Here is a 22,671-nt window from a genome sequence, read left to right as displayed (position 1 = left end):
TTATACCGAGGTTGTAAGAGTATACGTATCGTTTCGCGTATTTCGAACCGTCTCAACGGGTGAAATCGCGACGCTGAATCGATTTCGCGATTTGTTCGTTAAATAGTGCAATATCTACGAATACGTGGAAACATTGAATAATTTTTTTTTTTTCAATGTGAGAATAATATTGTCTGTTGTGAGAGTGTACTTGAAAAAAGTGTATTTTTCGAGGTTAGATATCTGGAGGTGTTCGAACAATTTTCAGGACGTTTATCGAGGTTTTACATAAACATTCAACGACGCGGAGATACGAACAAGTGACGCAATCGGTGCCACCGAGGAGAAAATTTATACCGAGCGATATAGTGTTACCCGGTTACAGGAAATCGAATCGGGGACCAGCTCGGTTTCATGTATCCGGGTTCAACCCGGATATACGACTCTCTTTCATTTATATGTACCATTATGAGCATCCTCGCACGACTTGATACGTTTACTGATTACATGTATGTGTACGTGAATAGACACAAAAGCATATGGCATATCTAGTTACAAATTTGCCATGTTATGAAAAATATAGGAGTTTTTATAATCCTAAGGGTATTGAGTCGTTTGTTAAAAATATCTGGAAAGGTAGCGATATTTGGTGAACCTAATCTCAGACATCGATGTCAAGCTTGTGTATTTTTACACGGTTTGTGAATAAATAAAACATTAATTTTCTAAATAAAATTTTTTTCTTCTTAAATTCTTCTTTTCGGTTTTAATGAATGTTACTGTGCTCGAACTTATCGAAAGTTCCGCATTGTCTGGACAAATTTGTTATTCTAGAAACATTCAACGCGCCAAGTACAAAGAAAGTTGAGAAGTCATTAAAAATCCATAAAGAAAGTCAATAGACAGAGGTGTTCAAGTGTTTCTAGGCCACCTGCTTGAAACATCAAATATAGATTTACCAAAAGATCAAAGTAAGGTTAGTTACGCAACAAATCTTTCTTACAAGTAAAAGAAAAAAACAATACTCTGCGTCTGTACACTTTCATATGGTCAAATATTTGCGAGTTAAATTTAATATCGGACAAACGATAAATTTCCAAACTCAATAATGAACATTCAATAATCGATAGAATAATAGTACCCATACCCAATAATATGGCATAACCTCGTATCACTATAAAGCTACAAATGTCTCCATTTCGAACACTATTCTACAATACCTCCCACCTTAAAAGGTGACGATACGAAACCATAGTGCAAAAAATTCCAAAAATGGTAAACTTCTAAAAAAAAGTCACCAACCCTATCAAAATTCTTTAATACGACAAAAGAGAGAAACGTTCGCCGATAATAAAGATCTTTGTACGGAATCCAACGTTGCCCGACAACATTGAACAAACAATAAGTCAAGTATAATCGACCGGTTTCCCGGTACAAAATAACGCAAAAGTACCAGCGCGACCTACGAGTATATTTAACTTGCTCGCTAAGTAAACACTCCGTGCTTCATTCGATCTCGTCTGGTAACCTGTCGTCGCTGAATTATTACCACCGAGGTGTTCAAATAGAAAACGATGGAATGTAGCCGCGACACGATAAATTGGACTTTTGGAATGCGCGCGATATTTTTCCGGGACACTTGAATAGAAATCGCGACGTTATCGCGGACATCTCGATCCATCGATCACGGTGAGTTTAACGGTGGTCTGTCCGGTTGGTGTTGGCGAAGTTCGTGCACCTGCTTCCGACGAAAAGCGAGAATGGAACCAAAGTTACGGCAGAGTTCGACAACGTCGAAGTGGCGGGGGAAGGGGTAGAGAAGAAGGGAAGGGGGAGAGAAGGAGGGACGGTTGAGACGACACAAAAGGCAGAAGTCGTCCCCTCCCTTCGTGGAACGATATCGTTGAAAAAAATTCAAAGGTACGAACAAAACGGAGAAGAATCTGCAAGCAGCGACGCGAGGTGTCGGGTGACGTTCGTCATGGTGAATGCGAAGACGTCGACCTCGTAGTCGGTTAGAGTTGCCGCTGTCACATGTATCCGGGGACCATCGTCCAGCCGTCTACACCAACCAACTCGTTTCACCTTGGTCAATTTCTAGTTTGGAACGATATCGAGAGACTTCGGTGCGATCGTTTCGCGATCATGAAAAATATCTTGGGGGTGGAAGATTCCAGTTAGGTAATTGATTATGTAATTGTTTTTATAATTGTTTCGTAGAGAGAACGATGTGAGTATGGAGAATGTAACTTTTGGGGAGGAAGAAGACATTTGGTTCACTTTTGATTATTTACAAAATATAAATGGGGTTCTAGAAATTGATATTTTACAAAATTACAAATTTTCATTTCTACTATATTTAGTGCCCACTTTGGAAAACACTGTTCTAGATTATGGAATGATTGACGATCAGTGTAAGTAATAATACTTACTATAGAAAAATCTGGATTAGGTAATGAAGCAAGTGGATTGATAAAAGTTGATATTTTGAAAAGTTACAAATGTCCATCTTTACTATATTTAGTGCTCACTTTGGAAAACACTGTTTCTAGATTATCGAAAGATTGACGATCAGTGTAAGTAATAATATATACTACAGGAAAATCTGGATTAGATAATAATGCAAATGGGTTGATAAAAGTTGATATTTTGCAAAATTACAAATTTCCATCCCTACTATCCTCAATGCCCACTTTGAAAAACACTGTCCTATTATAGATTATCGAATGATTGACAATCCATGTAATAATACTCATAGAAAAATCTGGATTAGGTAATAAAACAAATTGATTGATAAAAGTTGAAACTTTGCAAAATTACAAATGTCCATCCCTACTCTCCTCAATGTCCCCTTTTGAAAACACTGTTTCCAGATTATCGACACTTTCTGGACCCTTTCTAGATTATCGAAAGATGGACGATCCGCGCGGATAATAACGCTTATTATAGAAAGGTCTGGGTTAGTCAAACTGTAATGGATCGCGGTGCGTGTTTGACATCCCTGTACCGATGTACACGGTGTAACAAGTCCACGACAAATTTAATCTTCTCGCGAGCCAGCCGGGCCCGTCGTCTCTTCCGAGGCGCGACGCACCGACGGAACAAGACCTCGTTTCCGCCAAGAGATTCGTGGCCGGTCGTTGGCCGATGAAAAACATCATCAACGAGAGAGCCAACGCTCGAGCCAAGTCCAACGGAAAAAAAAAAAGAGAAAAAAAAAGAACGAGAGGCCCGAAGGGATGACGAGAGTCATCCCGCAATAATATCGGCTTCCCTCGCTTCGTTTTGTAGCACCGAGAGCGAACTACCGGTGCCATTGATCCGCGGATGCAACGAAACTGCAATTAGCGGGACTGAACGCGCTAAATCGGGGTGGATCGGCAAAGGTGGCTGTGAAAAGGAAAGTCGGGCACACTTGTGTCGGGCGACGATGAATTCTGGGACGATTTTAGGGATTCCGACGATCACGGGAAAACTGGGAAACTTCCGTGCGATCCGATACACCTTCTCGCTCGCTTTGATCACGATTCGCTTGTACCGTGCAGGATGTCCTAGAAAGAAAAAAAAAAAAATAATCTTCTCGCGTGTGTCGGTCTTTGATCTCTTCGAAAATGTTGTTTGCACGTGTGTACGTTAATGTCGACGATTCGTGCATTTTGAGACTGGAACGTACTCCGATTTGCACGCACGGATAACAAGCTACGAATAAATAAATATGGAGCTGTAAATATATATTTGGAAGTGAATAGTGTAGGAATTTTAATGGTGGATATTTTGTTATTTTGATCGACTTTGAGCACTACGGAGAAGCTGAAATTGTTCATTAGAGAGATACGAGTTCGATTTTTAATTCGAGGTACCTAAGTTATTCAAATTCAAACCTTATCAGAATTATTTTATTTTAGTCTCTTGTTTTTAAAGAAGAAAACCTCCGTTATATAAATTCTGTACTATTCTTTCAGGAAAAAAGACCCAGACCGATACGAGATACAAAACAGGTGCAGTACTATGTATTTAAATATACCTGATAACACGACGCTCGTATATTTAACAAAAAAACGAATCACCTTGCTTTATTCTCTCGCTCCTGTTACGCGCCATTTATATTACTTCGCCCGAAATATAGAACGACCAATGTCCAAAATCATTATTACGAATCCATTATTTGGACAGTCGTGTGTCCCCACCGGTACGTTCTTTTGAAATTTGTATTTCGCGAAAAATTTCATAAACTCCCCGTGTAGAAATTGTTCCATTGAAAACTATTTTACGTATAAAAAAAAATTCAGAAACGCGCAATATAATTCTTACACTGGGCCCATATAGAAATGCTCTTTGAAAAACTATTTTTTCACAAAAGAATTCAGAAACGTGCAATATAATTCTTACACCGGGCCCGTGTAGAAATGTTCTTTGAAAAACAATTTTTCACGAAAAAATTCAGAAACGTGCAATATAATTCTTAGACCGGGCCCGTGTAGAAATGTTCTTTGAAAAAGTATTTTTCACAAAAAAATTCAGAAACGTGCAATATAATTCTTACACCGGGCCCGTGTAGAAATGTTCTTTGAAAAACAATTTTTCACAAAATAATTCAGAAACGTGCAATATAATTCTTAGACCGGGCCCGTGTATAAATGTTCTTTGAAAAATTATTTTTCACAAAAGAATTCAGAAACGTGCAATATAATTCTTACACCGGGCCCGTGTAGAAATGTTCTTTGAAAAACTATTTTTCACAAAAAAATTCAGAAACGTGCAATATAATTCTTACACTGGGCCCGTGTAGAAATGTTCTTTGAAAAATTATTTTTCACAAAAGAATTCAGAAACGTGCAATATAATTCTTACACTGGGCCCGTGTAGAAATGTTCTTTAAAAAATTATTTTTCATAAAAAAATTCCGAAACGTGCAATACGACTGCAGTAGAGATGCACCGGGTCCGCGTAGAACTGGTGCAAGGTCAATGACTCTTCGGCTGGTACGAAATTAACCCTCCGCGCAAGATTCGTCTCGGCTCGAAACCCGGGCTTCATAATCGGCTGTTTCTGGATTTCAATTTCGTCCCCAGGGCTAACTGTATCGGGAACTTGGTCCAAGCCGTGGAACCGTTTCCGCGTAACTCGATCAACGTCAAGGTGTCCACCCACACCGCGAAGTCTACGACCAGTCTGACCACTTATCGACATGTGTAAGCGCACCTTGAACGGGCAGCTAGGAACGACTTTATCCGTCGCGCTGATTCAGCGCGGACGGTTATCAATAAACTAACGCCGCGTGAACTCGACGCCTTATCATTGCACGCCACTCGTACCGAAATTGGTAAATCGTGGGCTGGGCGCAACGATAACGATAAACGACCACGATGCAGATACGACCGACTACCGCCCACGGCTCATCGTCAAGAGCATCGCGTTACGTACTTCGAATTTAATTCAATCTTTCGCGAACAATAATCGAGGTAAACACCCGGACTTTTAACGAGGAGTTTCCGTGCATAGAAAATTTAAATATTTCCAACTCTCGTGCCACTCGAATTAAGAAAGTAAGTCTTGAATCATCGTCAAGTGCATCGCGTTAGGTACTTCGAATTTAATTCAATCTTTCGCGAACAATAATCGAGGTAAACACCCGAACTTTTAACGAGGGGTTTCCATGCAACGCTCGTAACACTCTGACTTTAGAAAATTTAAACATTTTCAACTTTCGTGCCATTTGGATTAAAAAAGTAAGTCTCGGCTCATCGTCAAGAGCATCGCGTTACGTACTTCGAATTTAATTCAATCTTTCGCGAACAATAATCGAGGTAAACACCCGGACTTTTAACGAGGAGTTTCCGTGCATAGAAAATTTAAATATTTCCAACTCTCGTGCCACTCGAATTAAGAAAGTGAGTCTTGAATCATCGTCAAGTGCATCGCGTTAGGTATTTCGAATTTAATTCAATCTTTCGCGAACGATAATCGAGGTAAACACCCAAACTTTTAACGAGGGGTTTCCATGCAACGCTCGTAACACTCTGACTTTAGAAAATTTAAACATTTTCAACTTTCGTGCCATTTGGATTAAAAAAGTAAGTCTCGGCTCATCGTCAAGAGCATCGCGTTACGTACTTCGAATTTAATTCAATCTTTCGCGAACAATAATCGAGGTAAACACCCGGACTTTTAACGAGGAGTTTCCGTGCATAGAAAATTTAAATATTTCCAACTCTCGTGCCACTCGAATTAAGAAAGTAAGTCTTGAATCATCGTCAAGTGCATCGCGTTAGGTACTTCGAATTTAATTCAATCTTTCGCGAACGATAATCGAGGTAAACACCCGAACTTTTAACGAGGGGTTTCCATGCAACGCTCGTAACACTCTGACTTTAGAAAATTTAAACATTTTCAACTTTCGTGCCATTTGGATTAAAAAGGTAAGTCTCGGTTCATCGCCAAGTGCATCGTGATAGGCACTTCGAATTTAATTCAATCTTTCACGAACAATAATCGAGGTAAACACCCGGACTTTTAACGAGGAGTTTCCGTGCATAGAAAATTTAAATATTTCCAACTCTCGTGCCACTCGAATTAAGAAAGTAAGTCTTGAATCATCGTCAAGTGCATCGCGTTAGGTACTTCGAATTTAATTCAATCTTTCGCGAACAAAAATCGAGGTAAACACCCGAACTTTTAACGAGGAGTTTCTGTGCAACGCTCGTAACACTCTGACTTTAGAAAATTTAAACATTTTCAACTTTCGTGCCATTTGAATTAAAAAGGTAAGTCTCGGTTCATCGCCAAGTGCATCGTGATAGGCACTTCAAATTTAATTCAATCTTTCGCGAACAATAATCGAGGTAAACACCCGGACTTTTAACGAGGAGTTTCCGTGCATAGAAAATTTAAACACTTTCAACTCTCGTGCCATTCGAAATAAAAAAATAAATCTCGGAGAATCCATAACCGTTCTGCAATTTTAAAAGCAGAACTGTCCTCGACACCGAGATCGTACGTCGACGAATCGATTTAACGATTAATCCTCCCAATTGGTAGGTAATACAATTTGAATTCAGATCTCGCGTTCCGTACGAGCGATTCGTTACACGCGCGGAGAACAGTTATTTTTTCTCCCCCGTTACAATCAATGTAAACATTTCCCGTTATCGTTTATGCAAAGGTGCGCGCGCACGGATCGTTCCGTCGTGCATAAAACAACCTTATAAATGTTTGTACGTCTTTCGATGGCGGATATTCAGGTACGGTTTATAAAAGCGAGTCGGCATATAGACCGAGTTAACGACTCGGTTTGCATGTGCGTACGAGCTCTCCCATAAACCTTAATTGCGATTGAGGGTCTTCAGCATAACCCAGACATGGATTAAGGTGCAACCATACAAGCATACACGTTACAAAATACCAGTCGCGATAGCTAGAGGTCTTTATTAATCTAATGGTGTAGCATAATAAGGGGCCACGTGGAATCGCAGATGCACATCGGGTATACGGAAGGATATACGGTACGGTGTTTCGCAATGAACGGTGGAACCGTAACGGAAGTGTTTCTATGTGAAAAAATGATCGAATAACACGGAAGAACATTTTTTCTACGGGGCTTCGTTTTTGAGAAAATTCGATTCAAAAGTTGCGCGAACGCGTTGCACCGATAAGGTTCGCCATGGATCACGGTACACTTTCTTATCGTGTTTGCACGTAAAATATACGCTCGACGATAGGAGAATAGTGACTCTGCGTAAAAATTATCATCCATGATCGTTTCGTACGTATACAGTAAACATTCTACACTCGTAAACCGAATCACGGTACGCACTGCGTGTGCTCCCCAAACAGTTTTCAAGTTTTCACATTTTCTCGAAAAACGAAACAACGTACGAAAAAAAAAATGTTTTTTTCAGCGTTTTCGTTTCATTTTTGAACAAACAATCGTCCCATTGTCGATCGTATCGCTCGTTACGGTACACTCTGTATATACGTAGCGTGATTTATAGAACGATGAAAACGATTTCCTCCTCTCGAGTTGTGTCATAGGCCGATAAGCTGCGCACTATTGGAAACCAATAATGCATCGTTACGTGCGCGCTAAAGCATGCTCGGTTATCGTGGATGTAAAAATAGTGTAAATTATGTGTAACGCTTCTTCGTAACACCGTGTACGCAAAATCTAAACGATTGCGACTCGATTCAAAGATATTTCCAATGATAAGTTGAATATATTTCACGAGATTCGTTTCGTGTCATTGGACAAGATGCAACGAAATCTTAGGTAATTATTTTTCTCAATTATCTGGATAATTTAAGTAAAATCGTAATGTCGATCCATCGTCAAATTTCTATTCTCACTGTGTGTATTTCATTTTTTTCCTATCGTTGCCAATTATTATTATTCTTCATTTTTATTCGAGTTCTACTTATTGGTAACAGCTTTCAATACTCTAGAATAGAGTTATAGTAAAATTTCCACTGAATTATTTTGCAATCGTTTCTTGGTTTGTATAATTATATTCCCATTACTCACGAGATCGAATTTGATCCACGACGCATTTTTCAAAGTTTCAAGAACATCGGTGTTTCTTTTCAACGCGAACGCGTATTTTCGTTGCAACATTGCACCGTGAACGACGTTAAGCTGACGCGTTGCACGTTACCGTACACGTGCTACGTGGAAAACCGTTCTCTGTAAAGAATCTCTTTAACCACGTTACAAGTTTCTTAATTCGCAGCGTACAATCGCAACCCATAAATTTGAAAAGTATCCTCCAGCGGTGAACATCCCCCCAGAGTACCCCTATAAAAAAATTTTATTCCATCCTCGCCTCCAAGGGAAATATATTCCAACGTTTCCAACGACACTCCGTACTTCCCGCGTAATTCCAGAAAATTGTATTCTCCGCCATGATAAATGGAACGCAAAATGCAATACCCCACGGGAATAATCTTTCTTTCTCCCCGTGCTGCCGTGTACAAAATTTTATTCCATCTTCGCCTCCGAGGGAAATATTCCAGGGACGCTTTGTACGCGTATTACATCGCTTTTTTTCCCCCCCCCGCTGCACGTAACAACGATGCAATTTTTGTCGACACTCGCGCTGAGCGAGCAGAATTATTTCGAAACACTTCCGCGAACCGTACAGACCAGATGTACAAGTAAACGCGTTCAATTTTCCGCGGTGTCGCGCGCACCGATTGCGAGGGGGTCGCGACGATGGTGATGGTAAAAAAAAAAAAATATATATATGATCGTAAATGTAGTTTTCGTCCGTCGGTAGGACTATTCGTCGCGCGGCCCCATTAATTGCGTTCTGTTAAATGCCAACCGTGTATAAAAGCCTGTGTTGGCTGCAATCACCGGTATCCTTCACTCGCAATCTGGCCAGAGATTCACTTACATTCTATTCATCGTGTGGAAAGCTGTTTCGGTTGCGAGTCGAGGCACACTTTACCTCGACAATTTGAATGAACCCCGTCCGTCCATTAACGCGTCGCGAAGAGTACGTTCCGCGCGTAATCACCGCGATTCTTCGTCCGCGTCTCGGTACCAGCGAGCTACCGCCTGTTTCTCGTAAAATTAACATTGGACGGTCGTGCATCGAATTGCAAAGAAAAAACAAAATCGATTTTTATATTTTTGAAAGATTCCTAGAAGGTACCACGGTGAAAGGATTGCGACGAAATTTGAAAGATTAACGATGTTGAGGAACTGTGAATTGAAATGGAAATTTTCAAGAGTTTTTCTCTTTTAAAGTACCAAGTTACAGAACGGAGAACTTTGTGGAGATATTTATGCACGATCGTTACGGTATGAATTTTTATACGATTTTGGATACGTTCTGATTGTAGTAGATAGATATTAATTTCTGAACGTTACGATGCGATAGTGTATTGTAGAAGGTGTGTATTAATATTCATTTCGATACGAGTATTTTTCGCGCGGGAACGAAATTATAAATAACTCTCAATTTTCAGGCTAAAATAGCAGAGTGCACCCTTCACGTGAAATCGCGGCGCGCGCGCAATCTCGCGGAACTTATATTCCGAGTGTAAAAGTAAATGGAGAAGCGTAAAAGAAAACGATTCGTGCTGTGGAAGCACGGCCCGGACATTTCATTTCGTGCAACGATCTCACGTGTGCGGGAAGAGGAAAAACGAGGAGCTAGGGGGACAGCGGGGGAAAAAAACGGATACAAAGGGAAGAAACGAGGAACGAGGATAATAAGGAAGAAAGACTCGGAAGGGAAGAAAAACGAATCGGGGATGAAGAAAAACTGCTGATATTGTAAGCGGTCACGGGCTACATTTTAACGGGACAATGAACGATGAACTAAAAACCGTGTAATGATGTATCCGTGGCCGAAGTGAATTTTTATGATGTAGATTTTTATCCAATCTCGCAATAAAACGCGAACCGTTTTCACAAATAGCTTTGTGTCGATACTTTTAAATTTGCGATGATTTTCGAATTACGAATTATTCATCGAAGAATTTTCATATTTTTTTATCGCGGGGAAAATGAAGCTACCGATATATAAACATTGTGGAAATGTTCATTCTTTTTTTTTATAGAATTTTTGCGAGCAACGTGATTTCAATTTCGTTCGGTTATTAATTTTTAATGGACCTTTTCTTTCGCTCGATAAAGTCACTCCTTAAAAATTATCGACTCTGGAATTTTACAATCGAAACATTTTTTTTCTTTAAAATATTAAAATATTAATAATATTTAAAATATTAATCGACGTATGTGAATACTGTACTTAATTTTACTCTGACTCGACCGCTTCAGAATTGATACGAATCGTTCTTTAATTGAACAAGGTATTGAAATAATGCGTCTACAATGGACGAGTTTTCAAAGTTTCAAAAAACTATCGGTCAATCTGTTGAACAAAATTGTAGAAAATAAGTCCGGCCGTAAAGTTATTCTAAACTTTAACCGACCAACGGTGAACTCTGCAGGATGCCGTACATAAGAACAAGAGAAGGTGAGAAAAGGAATTGGCTTCCAGCCAGGTCAATGCGAAAGTGCTACGCAACATTCGATGGACGCTTTTGTGATCGAAGTGCGCGGTTGCAGCTGCATCACTGCACCGTTGATCGTACAAGCGTAGATTTGCAGGAGCTGATGTCAGTGCTACGATTGCAGTAATATATTGAGAACACTGCAAACTTGTAAGGGAGAATTGAGTTTAATCCAGGCCAATAGTAATATCGTACGAAACTATAGTAGCATCAAATTCGATTTGTCGTTCAAGGTCACTTTCCCTACTGTCAATATTGCCAAATATGACACCTGTCTTTCTTCCCTCTGTTCGACCAGAAAAAGTACCTAAATGCAAAGCTCATTTTTTAACGACCCTTTACACGTTGATGGTGTTTGAACCATCGACGTTGATAATGTATAATTTCAAACGTAGACGATTAACAGGTTAGAAGAAATTTAACGTTAAAGTTTTAGTGGCACAGTTGTTAGGACAATGTTCAATTCTGTTTTCGTCGTACTGCTTTTGTCATCGAATGTTTGCAACGAGTGCGTGTTATAAGATATACGGAAAAAAGAAAGAAAAGCTCAAGTATTACAGACAACAATTTATAATATCTTAGTTGAAAAATCTTAACAAAATTGTAATCTTCGATATCTGTTGAACTGTAATCCGTCTACGTCTAAAACTATACATAATTATTTTCAATGTTTCAAGTACACTGTGCAAAATTTTACAAAAATTAAGAAGTACAGTGGGGTATACTTCTCGGTAACCTATACGCGTAACGTATAACGAATAACGAATAACACATAACGTATAACTTTGAACGTATAACGTATAACGAATAAGGAATAACACATAACGTATAACTTTGAACGTATAACGTATAACTTTAAACGTATAACGTATAACTTTAAACGTATAACGAATAAGGAATAACACATGACGTATAACTTTAAACGTATAACGAATAAGGAATAACATATAACGTATAACGAATAACTCATAATGTATAACTTTAAACGTATAACGTATAACGTATAACGAATGACACATAATGTATAACTTTAAATGTACAACGTATAACGAATAACGAATAACACAACGTATAACGTACATCGTATAAAGTTAACGTATACCGTATAAAGTTTAACCTTGAGCGGCCAATTTATTTTCATCCAACAGTATTATCCAGGATCTACCGTTCTCTTCCAAACGAAGAGTGACGCGAAATCGCTCGTTTCTTTTCCTAGAATCGTCGGGCTCTTTTTAATCAAACGAAAATCGCGACGATTACCAAGGAACGTCGAAACGATCCCCGGTTAATTGCAACACTCGTCGCTAATTAAAACGCACTGTTAACGTTCGTCTCGTTCGTGTTACTAGTTTTACGCGCAGTTTTTCGCTGCGCGCGATACCAGAGAGACCGTTGGTTTCACTGAGCTCCGGCTAATCATTTACGGCACTTTAGGGCTTAAACTTGAATCAGCGGTGGCACGATACCATCTAAATTAATCCCTCTAGCGTATAATTAACGTCGAGCACCCGTGCTCGCGACGTCGAGTACCAATAAAATTGAAAGCGAGAAGACCGAGTCGGTCCATCACAAGCTGCTCGTCTCCTTTCTTATGAACGAATAGTTTTCATCGCGTCCAGCTGCAGCTGCGTCCGAGGAGGATTGCTGATTACACGAACGTAGATTAGCCGAACGTCAGAGTTGAGCGTGCAATATGCACGTGAAGATCTTTCTAATAACGTCTCCACTCGACCTTAATTAATCCTCGATTCAAGGATGACCGACAATACGATATCTTCGTTCCGATTTGTCCACAAAATTGATTTCTAAACGCGGTATTGCTTACAAAACATAACCGTATATCTCTGTATCCGATGTTAATTTATGTTAATAAAATATACTCGCGTTTATTGATTAGATAAAATCCGACAATATCGGTGAATCCTCGATCAGAGGATTCTTGGTCGGAGAGTCAAGTACTCAATGGACGATATCTCGCTTACCATTGCTTTTATCGTAACAATACACAGGACAAAAGTTATTGGAAATTATATTTGGAAACTTTTTCGTCCTACTGAAATTCTCGCTAGAATCGACAGGTATCGAGATATTGATCCAAACTTCCTTACCGTAACCTACAGGGTAGCCAAGATCCGATTGTAATAGGTAAACAATTTTTGAATTCGAAGAATATTTTCAGTCCAGAATAGCTTTGGATAATTTGATTAGTATTAATAATATCTTTGTGACACGACGATAGATCGGTTTGAGCTTTACTGTACGTTTAGAGTGCGTTAAACGATAACGACATGTAAAAATGCACATCTCTCTCTCTGTCTTGCTTAATCGTGTCGCAAAAATTGGCTCCAAGAGTATTCGATTAAAAAGTCGAATAAATAGAAGTTAAATATAGAAATGAGCATGATGGAGAATTTAAATACGTTTGGTACGAGGTCAATGTGATGAAGAAACATCTAACACGCAAGTCCCAGGCTCTTAGGACTCGAGATCGGTCCAAGATGACCCAACGACGAGACGATCGCGCAATATCGCCTCATCGAGGATGATCGAGGAGTAATTTTCTACCATGCCGCGAACCACTCACCTTGATATCAAAATTGGTTTCAATGCCACTCGGACAAGGCTCTACGGTGTACAGTGACGAGCAATTTACTGCCACTTTTCACATTCGAGAAACGACGATGAGTAAACAGAGACGGTTCGCTCGCAATCGGCTCGTTCGACTCGAAAACCGTTTCGTAACTTTCGATCCTAGCGCACGATTTTCTAACGAATCATCGACAAAATCGTTTCTCACGCGACAGTGTACAAAACCACTCTTAGACGTGGCACAAATAAAACGAGATGAAACAGCTTGCACCTACAAAGAGAGGCCGCAATGAGGACAACTCGAAGAGTCGAAACGAATCTAGGGAAAATATTTCTGTTACAATTTTGCAAAAGTTTTTGCGAATCTAGATCGTATATAAAAAATCGTCAATTTGAGAAATTCAATTTTTTGTATTCTCTCGTAATAATATTTAAGCACAGTTCAATTTTTACTAAAGAAGAATAAAGAAACCGAGTTTCTTTCGATTCTACCTTACTTAATCGTTTCTCCTTCAATAATTCATAAGTAACAAAGATTCAAAAAGTGTTTTAAAATACCGAGTTTAATACTTGGAATAAAAAAATTATTAACTTTGCGTTACTTTTGTAATTTCCAGCTGCGTAGTGATAGATTCCTACTCGCAGGCATCCTTCGACGCCGCGTCGGAATTTTAACAAGGATTTCTTTAGAACGTGACCTCGAATTAAGGAGTCATCGGTTTAAATAGGATTCGAATTGGTCAGCTGTGGTTCTTTAGACGTCTACCGCGGACCTAGCATCTCGACCCGATTTCTCGGATGCTGAGCGTCCCGAAAACGCGGTCAGGTATTATTCTGCGTAAGAATATTGTGAAACTCGTACGTAATACTCTGCCTTCTGCTAGATTAATGCAGGGCAAAAACATCGCGGCGAAGGCGGATCCACTTGTCTCGATGTGTATTGCTCCAATTTGATTAGCTGAAAATTGTCTTGTTCTCGATACGGGGAAATTACGATGTATCGTTTTCACGTGCCTCCTGAATCTACTTTTCGTGATTTCTTTACGATAATTACAAGTACACACGATACGTAATACTCTGCCTTCTCTTAAATTAATGCAGAGCACAAATATCGCGTCGAAGGCGGATCCACTTGTCTCGATGTATGTTGCTCCAATTTGATTAGCTGAAAATTTTCTTGTTCTCTATACGAGGAAATTACGATGTATCGTTTTCACGTGCCTCCTGGATCTACTTTTCGTGATTTCTTTACGATAATTACAAGTACACACGATACGTAATACTCTGCCTTCTCTTAAATTAATGCAGAGCACAAATATCGCGTCGAAGGCGGATCCACTTGTCTCGATGTATGTTGCTCCAATTTGATTAGCTGAAAATTTTCTTGTTCTCTATACGAGGAAATTACGATGTATCGTTTTCACGTGCCTCCTGGATCTACTTTTCGTGATTTCTTTACGATAATTACAAGTACACACGATACGTAATACTCTGCCTTCTCTTAAATTAATGCAGAGCACAAATATCGCGTCGAAGGCGGATCCACTTGTCTCGATGTATGTTGCTCCAATTTGATTAGCTGAAAATTTTCTTGTTCTCTATACGAGGAAATTACGATGTATCGTTTTCACGTGCCTCCTGGATCTACTTTTCGTGATTTCTTTACGATAATTACAAGTACACACGGTACGGCGCGCAATCGGAACGGATCGTAGCTCCTGTTTTGTCGAAGCTCGAAAAAAGATGGCGGGGGAACCGTTGATGGTATCAGAAAGTCTACAACCTTAATTTTATTATGAAAGAATGGTACACTTTTAAAACGAATGCAAATATATGATTTTTTTTTATATCGATTTCATTATCATTCTGTGTACGAAAGTATTGGGATATATTTTTCATGAAATTAATATTTTCTTATGTATTTTATATTTTACTTGAGAAAAGTAACTAGCGAATAGCTTAACTAGAATTAGTGATTAACGAGAACCGTGGAATAAGTGTTAGAAAATATTTATTATGTCAATGGTGATGTATTTGACTGTTCGGGGTAACGAATTAATTTTGGAAAATAAAATGGGAAATATTTAACAAAATATCGCGTCAAACGTAAACCAATTATTTTATATATTTTTCTATAGATCGCCTTTTTATATTGTAACGATAAGAGTAAACGAAATAGCGTTTGACGATTTAATTTTCAAAATTTCAATATTGAAAACTTTATTTTTTATATTTTATTATATTTTATCTATGAAAAGATGGCATATTTCCCGATAAAAACGAGTTCGAATTATATTTAATTGTACGAAATTGAAAACTTTTCAAAAATAATACTGTGTAATAACGTATAATTAAAAATGATCCAAATGAAATCGTATTTGGACTCATTTTAACCGAGAGACTCTCGTCGATTTGTCATGTAACAAAAACTATATAAACACTTTGTTAATATTTGAAATTCGATTTCGCGACTTCGTTTTGCAAATCCATTATTGCACTTGCGAAAAAGGTGAAGTCGTACAAGAATAGACGTTACGGTGCAACTATTTCCCCCGTCACTATTTGTTATTTTCGTCGAAGCTGGATCTACAATTCGTCCCAATTTCACGACCCACCCTATATAATCTAGACGAATGACCGTGTCAGCCACGGTGGAACAAATCTGCGACTCTGTGTTCGTGGAATACTTATAATATCGTCCGCAAAATCTGTTACTAAAAATTTTACAGAGCAGAAAGAACGTCGCGAGAAAAATTAGCGCAACTTACCAACGATACAAGTTTTTCGAGCAACGACGCCTGCAAACTAACCAGTTTTTCCTTTCATCGCTAGAACCGGTCAAATGGCCATTCTAGATTCTATTGTGAGTAATTTTTTTCTTCTCCTTTTTTTATCCCTGTCGAAGACAAGAGTACAAGGTCACGCGCGTATACGCATACCTAGCAGAATGTTACAACGGCTGCCAGTGGATAAACAACCATAAGAGCTCTTACTGTTCGAGAAGGGAAATATTTCAAATAAAGTCACTCGATGCGTCAGCGTTTAAGTTAACGTTGCGTGAACGACGTATGGGGTAATACCAGTGCTCTGTCACCGTCCACGTTGCATTTATCAATATCATAATTCGTTCGCGAAGAATGGGGCACTACATCGCATTGTTCGTACGCGAATAAATAATCTCGAAGCGTGCGCGTATCGTTAAAATTATTATTCGAGCGCGATATTTCTCTATACGTCGGATTAAAGAACAATTTCTGCTTCATTGTCGACTGTAAAACAATCGGAATTGATTTACCGAAGTGGTGTATCAAAAATCAATAGGCAATCAATGTTCGAATAAAATAATAAACGTTTGGAAAGATTTTCAATTCCGTATTTAACTTTCTCTCGTCGATTTGACGAAAACAAATAAACGCAGAATGCACTCGTTAACCGATCAAATTTTTTTTCACCGATAATTGGACCAGGGTCATCTCCAGTATTGTGTTCGTTCACTCTACGCGAACTAGATTCACGATCGGTCGGCGAGGGAATACCGTAATTATGTTTGTGTCGCAATATACGATCATAGCGGTACGTATAATTTGTGTAAATTGAACACAAATAGAATGTATGCAAACGAAACGCGCGCCTCGTTCGAAACGAGTAAATACAATGAGGAAATTAATAATAAAATTTCTTTCACCCGTGTACGCTCAATAAAACCGTTTACGATCGTTCGTTCCAAGAATTCTATACCAAGCAAATCAATTTTAATATGAAAAACCGCTTCTCCGATTTAATATTCGAATCGATATTATCTAAACGAATCGTGTCCTAATTAATATTCTATTATTATGTTGGCCTCGCGTAACCTAATATTCCATTATTTATAGCACGAAATTATTCGGTTGTTCGAAAAAGCATTTCGTTTTCCAAAACGAAGAGTACATGATTTAATAAAATGTTCGTACACTCTAAAAAAATCGTGTTTCATTTTCACAAAAAAAAAAAAAAAAAAAACGACTTTCCGAACGACCCAATAAAAATGAAAGTAATAAAAATTTCGCAATAAGAATGAAATCGTTGTTACTCTTGTCGCGTAAAGTAATTCGACTAATTGCGAACGAAACTACAAAAGCGATATCCACGGAGCGAAGGAGAACAGTATCGATGCCGTGAAAGGTGTGGATGATAAAAACCGGCTTGTCGAAGTCGCGAGTGAAATTTGCAAGACGCGGCGACAGAATTTTGATCGAGAGCCACGCGCTTTTACGGGCATTCTGGTATTGGCATGGACGCCAAAAGCAGAAGAGGGATCGTGAGCCGCGCGGTGCACGCTCGAAAATCGTCACACGGGAGGGAAAAAAGTTGTCGGGCTGGTGTGACACCGGATCGTCGCAAAGAAATTCAACCGTGCGTATTGAACACGAAAGAAGAACTACGCCGAAGAAGACGACCATGCAAGAAAGAAAAAGAGCGAGTCGACCGACGCGGGCAAGCGAGCGAGGCTGAACGCTCGGCTAACTCGCTAATTAACAATTATATCGAACGAGGCAATAGCGGTAAACTGCTCGGATCGATAGTTGCCACTTTCCTGTTTCGTCGTACTCGCTAAACCCTCGCAACAGGAAACGAGGCTCAGTTTCTTATGCATACAACAACAAAATGTGACTTTAATATCCTGCTTGCGTGGATTGAATTAAATATCGAACGAACCGTTTCCAAAACATTCGCTCCCACCTTACGCGTCGATCGTTCGTCGATCACGAGTGTCTACGAAAAATGAGAAACGGTTTCTTTCATTGTGTCCGTAGAAATGAAAAATACTTGTCAATTGTGTCCACAAGATTAATACATACGGTCCACGAGGGATTCCAGTGTTCGAGAACGATAGAAATAATACCTGTAAACATGTATAACTTACAATAGCACCGGCTTGGCTTATAGACAACTGCTTAGGCTGCGTGATCGTGGGACACTATTTACGGTCCGCGTTTCGCCAAGCTTCGCGGTCCGCCTTTACCCCCACCAGTTCTAAGAACTGGCTTCGTGGCGTGTGCCGCCACGACATTACCTATCCAAAATAAATAATCGTGTCCGAGTCAAATATTATTATCTCACTCGCGCTCGATATTCCTCGCTCGGACTTAGCCATCCCGTGGCAAGCGAGAATTCCTCGAACTGTCCAGGTATGATCCCGAACCGAAAACCCGATACTACTGTATTTAACCTTGTTTTCAACGTAGCTGTGTCGTGTTCGAATACTTCACGTGTGAATTGATATCTGATTTCCGCGATAAAGTTCACTACGCGTTAAATACTTCGTTCTTATTTTAATTTTGTATTTCATGTAATAAGCGTGCTATTGAAAAACCTCGATATTAAACGTGATTCAAGGACAATAGCGTGAACCGACAATTTAAGTTTTTTAAACTTTTATTTGTCAGATCGTTGTAAAATATCGTTAACGTTTAAATGTTTCGAAAACTTATACGAGAAAATTGTGAAAATATCCAAAGAGAACTTAAAATTTTCAAACGCACCAGAGAATAGTACGATTAGATAAGGAGTGCTCACTGTGAACAATTGTTGCACAGATGCGTGGGTGTGAGGTGATTGAACACAAAAACGGTTATAATTCGAAAACAAGGTCAAGTAAGCTACGCGTTTGTATGAATATTTAATCGTTTTTCGTTACTGAATACATATTGCTAAAACGGATTCCCCATCAACACTTTTATACAAACAAAATGTAATCTTATTTGTTATTTTATCGAGGCAAACTGCTAGAATAATTGTAATAAAACTCGGTGTTTACTTTTATAGCAACAACGCCCGTATGTACCTAAAGTTGTTGCAAATTAAATTTTCAAACTTTTTTGTTCTATAACATGATCAACAATATTTATACAATCAACATTTCTGTCTACTCTATTTTATTTTTGCAATTTTACTAATTCCACGTGATTGCTACAATCTCAATTTCTCGATTGATAATTTTTCTCTTAATTGTATCTAAGCGTAATCGTGCGGTCAATAAATTGCATGAAATGCGCGTGCATTTCCCAGAGCACTGATTGTAAATAACGTTGAAATATACATATGATTTGCATGGGTCAGTGACTTGCGATGCATTTATTATTCTTAGATAATGTTGCTTTTCTACTATTAGACACAAATTGTCAGTCCCGAGTATAAATCTTTGTTCGTCTGAACAAATTATTGTTGCCGTTGAAAGATAAATTATACACAAATTAATGGAGTTATAGCAAATTTAACGTGAAATTGCAGAAAAAGAAAAAATAGACGATTTTTTCTACACATTTTAGTGCTACTAATTGGAAATTTCAATATTTTACACATTTCGTCGATTATGTAAATTATAGTTCGTACTAAAATTACATTACCGTTTGTACATCAAATTGTCCCAGAATTATTCCCACCACTGTTAACGATATTTTACTCGTTCTCACAATTTACCACTCACGTCTTTATTATATATAATAACTGTCTTTCAGATTGTCACAGGCTTGGTACAGATACTATACTTTATATATCATTTCATCGTGAATACATTAGTAAAGCAAACTGAATTTTTAAGAAAAAGAAAATTTGTAGTCTTTTACGTAGCAAAATTCAAATTTTTATATTTCTTATTCACGAGAATATTATCAATCGAATGGCAAGGTTTTTCCGATAAAAAAGGCCCAAACACGGTTTCGTTCGAACAATTCTTAATTATTCAAATTTAAAAATTTTTGAAAAACGATTCGAGTACCGTAAATTTTAAGTAATGCAAATATTTAATTTTCATTGAAAAAATGTTTTATTGATAATACTTTCACAAATTTAAAATTAAAAATTTACTGGATAAGACTTATCGATAAGCTCATCGGTATCAATGACAAATCGATATTTTTAGAAAACGATGGTAAATCTATAATACAAGTTGACTACAATTAATTTCAAATTATTGATTCTCGACTACAATCGCTAATACAAGTTTGCAACGATCACTGTTGTATTTGCACAAATTTTTCGTCCACAAAATAATCGGTACCAATGATGAATCGACATTTTTAAAAAACGATACTAAATCTATAATACAAGTTGACTACAATTAATTTCAAATTATTGATTCTCGACTACAATCGCTAATACAAGTTTGCAACGATCACTGTTGCATTTGCACAAATTTTTCGTCCACAAAATAATCGGTACCAATGATAAATCGACATTTTTAGAAAACAATACTAAATCTATAATACAAGTTAACTACAATTAATTTCAAATTATTGATTCTCGACTACAATCGCTAATACAAGTTTGCAACGATCACTGTTGCATTTGCACAAATTTTTTATCCACCAAATAATCGGTAACACGTTTTGTGCGAGGTGCCGCGTAATTCCAACTCGAAACTTATCTCGCGGCGTTTGAAAGTAGAAGGAAACAAGCTGCACTGCAAACGCGTTGCATTGTGCAATATAGTATATCGATGCTCAATTGTAGCAGCTTGCTGCTAAGTTGTCCCCATTTCTTCTCCCGCATTCCAGCGTTTGCCAAAAGCGGACGATCATCGCAGCCACCGCGATTCCGACAATACGGTGTACAGGGTGTCCCGTGATACACGGATCCAAAGTACACCGGAAAAGATTTAGCGTTTAAAAACGATGAAATAAATTCGTGCAAACATGTATGTTATTCGAGCTTGTATCCAAAGTGAAACAAGTTTCGTATTTCAGCAATCTATATCCAATTACACGCGCAACAAGTACTTAGAACGACAACCGTGCACCTTAACGCGAAACCGTAAATGCCTTATCATTGATCTTCTTATCTTTCCAAAGCATCCAGATATCGCTTAGATTTTCCGTAGTCTTTGTTCAATTACAGAAATATTTCCATATCTAGCAGTGAATACTTAAATTGCTCGACATACTAATAATGAATGGGACAATAACAGATGAAAGGAAACGTAAGTTAAAAATATTTATTAAACGCTCAAACTGTGATCTTGGATCCCTTGCAGAGCCTGGATGAAGTTTCTATTTTTAAATAAATCTTACAGTGAAAACGCATCCAAAAACTCTTTGTTCCATTATCGACTCTGTATTACATTTTTACGCGTTCGTAACAGAAAAATAATAATTTACTTCGAATTCTTCTCGCGGATTTTATTATTAAAAAAAAATCTTCTGATTACCCTTTCCGTCCATTTTACACTACACCGGAAGAGAATCGAAAACAAAGCTCAGAAGTTTCAATGTAATAATCTAAATTATAATCGTTTCTCCTACCAAGTATAATCCTATCGATCGTCGAAGGGTATTCTGTAAACAATGAATCTCAAACGTCGTCGCAAGAGAAAAAAAAAGTCCAATATACTTAAATCCGGGGACAATGTTTACGAAACGGTCAACAAGGTCACACGTAAGATATCGAGCGCGATATCTGACCAATCGAATGAAAACCGTTGCGCCGGCTCAAACATTATTGCAACCCGGAGGCAAGGTCAAACAGGGCACACGCTTGTACGAATTCATTTAATCGTTTTTGAACGTCGAATAAAATCGATTCCCAATGTGGTTCGTGTATTACGGGACACACTGTACATAATGATGCACTTTTTCCCGATAAATAAAAAGTGGAGAGATAGCTGGTGCATTCGACGGATTCCAGAGGCAATCGCTCAACCGTACCTTCAACAACTATTCTTGTACCATTTACTCGCGCACCGTTATGTCGTAAACAGCCAGCAAAGGGTCAACATTCGCATCGTGCAGCGCACCTGTTCAACTCTCGTTTCGTCTCGCACGAATTTCAGCTCGGCGAGCACAAAGATTTCACCGTTTAATTCGTATTCAATCGGCCGTGCGAGATAATTTCGTGAAATTACAGTGATATAATACAATAACCGTCGATCGACTCTGCCCTTCTTACGCCGTTCGAGCGAGTCGGAGCGAAAGGTTAATCGTTTCCTAGCTGTAAACCGCGAGCGTGCAAAATCACATCGCGACGGATCATTTCCACGAATGGTGGAAAGCGAAAGTTGTATCATCGCGCGAATCCCCAATTGTTTCGCGCAGCTTCTTCTGTTTC

The 22,671-nt window shown here is 38.5% G+C and overlaps 1 protein-coding gene across 4 annotated transcripts in view; it reads right to left on the bottom strand.

Moving 5' to 3' along the window:
• Scar (wiskott-Aldrich syndrome protein family member 3 SCAR) overlaps positions 1-22,671 on the bottom strand; it is a 65,132-nt gene that overhangs the window by 36,935 nt on the left and 5,526 nt on the right. Inside the window, exon 1 of one of the 4 annotated variants that reach the window (XM_076303835.1) lies at positions 18,494-18,514. The exons of the other annotated variants lie outside the window; for them this stretch is intronic. The gene's annotated coding sequence lies outside the window, so the exon portion shown is untranslated. Of the gene's footprint in view, positions 1-18,493; positions 18,515-22,671 lie in introns of those variants that run through there. 4 annotated transcript variants of the gene reach the window in all.

This window comes from Ptiloglossa arizonensis, chromosome 2 (assembly GCF_051014685.1).
Source record: "Ptiloglossa arizonensis isolate GNS036 chromosome 2, iyPtiAriz1_principal, whole genome shotgun sequence".
NCBI lineage: Eukaryota > Metazoa > Arthropoda > Insecta > Hymenoptera > Colletidae > Ptiloglossa > Ptiloglossa arizonensis.
This window is presented reverse-complemented; position numbering and strand designations above follow the sequence as displayed.